General features: G+C 36.3%; 1 protein-coding gene across 2 annotated transcripts in view; it reads left to right on the top strand.

The window, feature by feature from the left end:
- Window positions 1–7,500, top strand: part of LOC144958407 (uncharacterized) — a 13,230-nt gene that overhangs the window by 1,631 nt on the left and 4,099 nt on the right. The gene's annotated exons all lie outside the window — the stretch shown is intronic.

Here is a 7,500-nt window from a genome sequence, read left to right as displayed (position 1 = left end):
TTTCTCGTTTGGTTTTGTTCTCTTTTTTCTTCTGTTTTATCATTTCTAACCCCGAAAGAAATTACTGATTCCATATTACAATCCGTATATGTGCGAAGGGTGTCCAGCAAGGTTGTAAATTTGACCTCTTGGTCGTAAATGGTCGTGAATTTGCATCCATGGTCATAAAAAAGTCGTAAATTAAAGATTCAATGAATTGAAATTTTAAAAAGATTATTGAAGAATTAAAAAATTATGAATGCCAGACATGACGATGCTTCGTCTAGGAGCTGCCAATTTGAAAATTCTACGCACCAGACATACAGCCTGGGCATTGTAAAGTCTCTTTGTGGTCATTTTGCTTCCCCACTATAAAGCTACATGGGTGTCTCCAGATCATCAGACAGAAAACCAAATAGACCATGTCATGGTGAGACAACGGTACAGAAGCTCATTACTAGATGTATAAGCTAGGCGAGTCGTAGACATCGGTTCAGACCATCACCTTGTTGCAAAGATCATGATGCGACTGTTGGCAATAAATACATTTCAAAACCAAGAGTAAAATATAATATCAACAAGCTGAAACAACCAAACACTAAAGAAACATTTAAAATTTCACTCCAAAACCGCTTTGAATTGCTTCAAACACAAGAGGCAGAGGAAACAGATAAAGCATGGACAACTCTGAAAGAGGCCATGACAGGGACATGTGAAGAAGTACTTGGGAGACCACAACCCAAACAAGAAACCATGAATCAGAGTGCAGATATGTCAGAAATTAGAAGAAAGGAGAAGGGTGAAACATGCAATGAACAATCGGAAAACTAGATTTCAAAAACAAATGACAGCGACCAGATACACTACCGTTTCTATCATGTGAAACAGACAATAGCAATTGCTTGTTACCCGCTTAATAGGATGCTGAAAATGCGGGGAAAATATAGGGTGATTTTGAGGTACTGAGATATAAGCAGCTCTAAGGCATTTTTGGTACTTCAATATGTTACACCAACAAAATATTCATCCATATGCATAATTATTATTAAATAGGTTGATAATTATATAAAAAATGTAGAAAAATTGACTATCACAAAATTTTTAAGGTTAGTGAATAGCCTTTTCTTCCCCATGAACAGGTGTCAGTGGATTTTTAGTACAGTAGAGCATGACTATAGCGGCACCATCTACAGCGGGACCATCGCTACAACGGGCCTTATACAAACCCCGCTTTTTTTTACTATATAAATTCAATTACCTGTGCTTGGGTTTAGCGGATCAAGGAAAGGCCCGAATTTGCTTACAGCGGGAAAAATTGAGCGAGCTGTAGGGCCAATAATAGAATTTATCGATCGGCTAAATCCTTCACGTGCCGCGACTCAACGAGTGATGTCTCTCTCCCGCCACCCAGGACTAACACACACGCCTCTGTAACAAAGTGACCGTTGCCCCGATGTTACTTAAGCGCCGGAGTGAGTTCGCAATGCGTCCACTACGCACTCAGTCCGTCGCCTTTACCTATTATTGTCAATGAACACAAACAGGGACGTAACACACCGACAAGCAAACAAGTGATGTACAGTTTTATATCAAATGGTTTATTTATGTATTGAATAAAGAGAAATAATGAAAGAAAAGGAAAAGAAGTAGGTCTTATTCATATATAGTAGTAATGATGTATTACAAAATAAAGGGTTGGAATATGAAGATAGAGCAGAAGAAATAATGAAGAGAATAATTAAAGAAGAACAGAAATCACAAAATAAAATATAGACTTATCTAATACTAAATCTCTAAGGGCGCCCTTACCTTAATTTAGCATCTAATCTAACACATAACATGACGACAGCAACCAAGGCAGGACAGCAAAGATGATAAGTATAGTTTCCGATGGATGAAGAATGTCTTATCAAATGTTTATCGATCAAATGTGTAAAATTGTTTTCTTTCGTTCACAAATAAGCACTGTTCCTTGTATTGTTAATGTTTCTTTAATTTCTTCAAAATATTAATGTTTGATTTCAAATCAACGTTAAAACAACCTCACGGCAACCTTAGGTCAACCTCAAGCCAACTGGCTTCACTAAATAAGGAAGAATATAGAAGGATTAATTAATCAAAACCAAATATTATATCAATCTATTAATAAAAGTAATAAATCAACACAACTGAATAGCAGTGAATACACATAGTTAATGCCATTACATTTATGGACTCACTATACTAAAATCAAAATTCCTCACCAACTATCAGTCACCCCCATTAGGGAACCATTGATAAAATAACACAAAATATAACTCAGATTTCACAATAAATATTAATTTTGAAATATTACCAGAGCCAGTAAAACAATCTAATTAAAATAAAAAGCCTCAAAGGCGTCACAATAACGACTTGGACGGAGAAATACTGCCACAAACAGTATCACCGCTGCCACAAACAGCATAAACTTTGGGAATTTATTTATTATAATTTTAGTGCTCTCTTCGAGTCACTAACACGTCCGTCCAAGCCGGAGTCTTCAGTTCAACTGATCAAAATATCAGAATCTACAATTGAACCCTTGTTCAACGAAACATTCTGATTGGTCGAAATCTTAAATAATAGAACTAAATTATGGACACCCACCTCTAACACCAAACTTCCGTTCCAACCCATCCCATATCAAATTCATTAACGGATAGTTTGCAATGCTTTAGAAATTTCATTACAACAAACCTATCAAATTACCCAAAAATCGAGCCCCCATGATGCACGTACATCCTTTCTCAAGGTAAAACTTAAGACTCGATGACAACAACAATGATGGGAAACACGGGACATCAAAGCTCACCACAATGACTTTAATCTGGGTATCAACCCTTACACCACAGTTATTTACAATGACTCATCTGGAAATCCACCCCTAAACCTTAGTTATTTAAACTGACTTATCCATCAACCCCTGACATAACCCCCTTTCAAGAACAAAATTTATCGAATTTTGATTCCATATTGAAATCAATAATGTTACATAAAAATCCATCACCTCCATTCACACTAGGCGTGACAGAAAATCTGGACCATGATTCTCGCTCCCTTTGATGGCTTTAACTGTAAACCGATACTGGCTTAGGAGCAATGACCATCTCATGAGACGTCCATTTTCTGACTTCGCTCTATTTAGGTATAGTAAAGGAGCATGATCAGTCTCTATTACAAACTCCCTCCCTATAAGATAGGAGCTCAACTTTTGTACAGCCCATACGAGGGCCAAACATTCTCTCTCCACAACGGAGTACCGTTGTTCTCTAGGGAGAAGCTTCCTGCTCAGGTACAACACCGGAAACTTTTCTCCCTCGTATTCTTGAGCGAGGATCGCTCCGATACTTGTATCGCTTGCATCCGTTGACAAAACGAAAGGCTTGTCAAAGTCCGGCAATTTCAGAACCGGATCTGACGTCAAGACCTTCTTCACAAATGTGAAGGCATTTTCTTGTGGTTCCTGTCACACGATACGATTAGGCATCCCATTTCTGGTCGCATCATTCTGACTATGGCGGAGAAATTCGGTATATATCTTCTATAAAATGAAGCCAGACCAAGAAAGCTCCGCATCTGCTTCTTGTTCTGGGGTGCCTTAGCATCGTTAATGGCCTGGACTTTGTTCGGCAGGGGTGAAATAGTACCGTCACCAATTTGGTGTCCTAGGAACTCAACTTGAGGGTGTCCAACTAGGCATTTAGATGGTCGTGCCGTCAGTCCGGCTTGTCTCAATCGATCTAAGACTGACCCAATGCCTTTCAAGTGGTCTCCCAGTTGGCGTGATGGACAAGAATATCGTCAATATAGCTTTTCACGTTTGGCAGACCTCTTAGCACTTTCCTCATCAATCTTGAGAAGGCTGCTGGAGCACCTTGCAAACCAAACGGCATTACCGTGAATTGCATCAGGCTGAGTTCCGTTGCAAAAGCCGTCTTTGGCCTTTATTTCGCTCGTGTCTTCACACACACCTCTCGTGTCTACCCACACTTCTTTTGCCGCTCGCTCTATTTCTTTATATGCGTTGGTTGGTCAATCTTGCGATGATTAATTAAGTTGGGCAACCTGATTTAAAAGAGATGCGTTGCACAAGCTGACGCCGTGTGTAAAGCCCTTGGCCAATTAGAGAGAAGAGGCTTGTGCGCACGCGGTGGTGTGTACATTTTAATTCAGATCAGCCTAATTGTGCCATTCCTCATTCATTGCGATTGTTGCTGCTCAAGCATACGCATCAATCGCACTTGTTCATATCGTATTACTTTTACTATTTTAGTACACTCGCATCAAGAGAAATCCTGAGAAAACGATTACTACCCCCCCCCCCCCCCCCCCCCAAAAAAAAAAGAAAAACAAAATTTTAAAAAAAAACCCCAAAACAAACAGTGAACCAAAGATAGTCCATTTCAAGGCTCATGGGTCACGTTAGTTTTATTGACATTCAAGGGAGGTAATCATGTATATTTTTGGGACATTTTCCCCTGCTTTCCTATAGCGGGAACCTGTCGACAGCGGAATTTTTCTGCTAGGACCAAAAGTCCTGCTATAGGCATGCTCTACTGTATGATCATGAGCATGAAATGTGCACTAAAATATGTTAAGTTTAGCTTGGTACCAATTTCTCCCCTACCCTATTTTTTTTAGCTCGAATCTACTGGACTGGGAATGAGAAAGAGTTCTCCAGACATCTCTGTCCATAGCTGTGAAAGCCTAGTGTCAGGTAGACACATAATCACTGGTATCACTCTGGGTGTGGTTTCCATACCTCTCATAGTGGGCAGGCAGGTACTTGCTGTGTCTTCTACCCACCTATCTCTGTTTTCCAACATGCTTTCTATCTTTGTCTTGGAATAAGATTACTTGGTTTTGTCCAGGCCCTGGCCGGAAACCCTGCCTGGGAGGGAAACAGTCAAATGTTTAGTTAGAGTTTTGGGAGATGAAATATTTTTCATTGTAAATTATCTCTCTGTTATGCACTGCATTATGTTTCTTTATATTATGTATGATTTGTAAAACATTTGAGTGTATTCCTCTTAGCGGGGACCTGTGCTTGTGTCTGGATGAGACTTTTAGTGATCTCAAACTAAGTACTTGAATAGTGTGCTTTTGGAATCTACATCCGTTTCCTATTTGAACAAATTCCCCTTTGTCTTCCCTTTTCTTGGATGCTTTATTGTAATTTTAGAACTTTTTACTATCCCATTTTCTTCCTTTTTACTGGCGCTGATATGACCTTAATGTGTTGCAAGCGCCGTAAAACCCTTAAAAACAACAAACAAACAACAACTGGTATCACTCATAGCAGTCAACATTCCTCTTCAAATGAGCGGGAGGGTTAAAGATAAATGATATATGGATTAGTGGGATGGTAGCATGAGTCCTGTTTTTCTCCTCAACATCCATTGCGATCTCTCCATGGGTTAAAGCAAGAGAGTCTATAAGCCCAAGATAGGGATGGGCTTCGTCAGTCATGCACTACAGTCTTGAGACATAGAGTGGTCATATAAACCATGTTATTCAGGCAAGAATATCTGAATAACTTGTCTCGGAGATGTCCGAGGAGTAGGCATTCCATCCCCTACTATTTATTCCGTGATATTGGAGTTAAGTTAGTGAATGTCAGGATGTATCCATACTCTTTGATTCTAAGGCTAATATACGAGTAAAGTAAGACTGACATAAATTATTATTAATATTATTATTATTATTATTATTATTATTATTATTATTATTATTATTACTATTATTATTATTATTATATTATTATACTATTATTATTATTAGTATTATTATTAGTATTACTATTATCAATATGCACAGGTTTTTCCAATGATAGTGTTTGTGAAATCTTTGTTTTTGATAAAGTAATCATTTGTGCATATTATTATATTATTATTATTATTATTATTATTATTATTATTATTATTATTATTATTATAATGATAATAATAATAATAATGAATAATAATAATAATAATAATAATAATAATAATAATAATTATATATATTATTATTATTATTATTATTATTATTATCATTATTATTATTATTATCATTATATATAATAATAATAATAATAATAATAATAATAATAATAATAATAATAATAATTACTAATTATTATTATTATTATTATTATTATTATATTATTATTATTATTATTATTATTATTATTATCATTATTATTATTATTATTGATATACTACTACTACTACTACTACTACTACTACTACTACTACTACTACTACTACTACTACTACTATTACTACTAATACTACTACTACTTGTAATAATGATAATAATAATAATAATAATAATAATAATAATAATAATAATAATAATAATAATAATAATAATAATCTTAGCTCTCTAAGCAGGCTATATGGAACAAAATACAATTTTTCCATTTGTAATTTTACTCTCAGCGTATAACTATAAGTAATAGACGTAATGTTTGTGACAGAAAAAAAAACGTATATATTTTGCGTCAAACATCAAGAAAATAATGACTATTTTTAAACCGGGTCATTCAATCATTGATACCTCGGCCATGAAAAAACATAAAGAGCAAAATTTGGTCTCATCTTAAAGGGTTTCAGCCAAGGCTACCACACACTCAGGCAGCTTCCCTCGCGTATTGCTGACTGCGGTATAGGCTATCCGGTATTGCGTGTTCATTACGTGGCTGTATGTGTGTGTGTAGCGCGAGATTCAATATATGCTATTCATTCAACAGTTCCATGCTTATCGTGTTGCGTCTGTTTGTTTTAAACAATTAAAGTTTAATTCATGGATTACCATCATAGATGTGGATTATAATATTGTGTTCAAGTACAAGTCTTCAAACCACTTCGGATTAGTTCTACATTAATACTTTGTTCGATTTATGTATTAATTGTAAACAGGAATAATGGCATTGTGATTCGTTTGCTTGTTTCACTAGGCAAAGGCATTCTTTATGAACAGTAATGGCGTGGTGCTTGTGATTATGTGTCGGTTCAAGATTTGATTGACCAGTGTGTTGCTTTGTTTTAGTTTTAAATTTGTTCTCTCGTATAAATTATTGGACATACATCGAATTATTTGTTTAAAAAAGTTTTAAATAGCTAATAATAACAAATCTACTTTTCAAGTCATGGCTATTCAGATATATTTCTTTACTTTATCCTCATCTCTATATCCTTATCCAGACTTGGGGATGATATCTAGTGATAGAAGTAATTAACAGCTTGCGGATCATTGTTTAATAAATTCTTTCATTGAAATGTACTGAGTGCCGGATTCAAGCGCAGATTATACTTAGAGGAAAGTGAGAGAGGAAGAGAGATAGAGAGAAAGGGGGGGGGGGGGTGGCATGCTTAGACATATTCAGTGTTGCCAAAACTTCGGTCTGGAGCAAAAAATTCCGGGTTACGGGCAACCTCCCTCAAATTCCGGTGAGGTCAATTTGTTCCAAGGATACCCCCCCCCCCCCCCTCCTTTCCGACCACCTCATCATCATCG

This window comes from Berghia stephanieae, chromosome 12 (genome assembly GCF_034508935.2).
Source record: "Berghia stephanieae isolate SIO BIC M18660-M18661 chromosome 12, UCSD_Bste_1.3, whole genome shotgun sequence".
In the NCBI taxonomy this organism is placed as follows: Eukaryota; Metazoa; Mollusca; class Gastropoda; order Nudibranchia; family Aeolidiidae; genus Berghia; species Berghia stephanieae.
The sequence above is the reverse complement of the archived record's forward strand: the minus strand, read 5'-3'. Positions and strand labels throughout refer to the sequence as shown.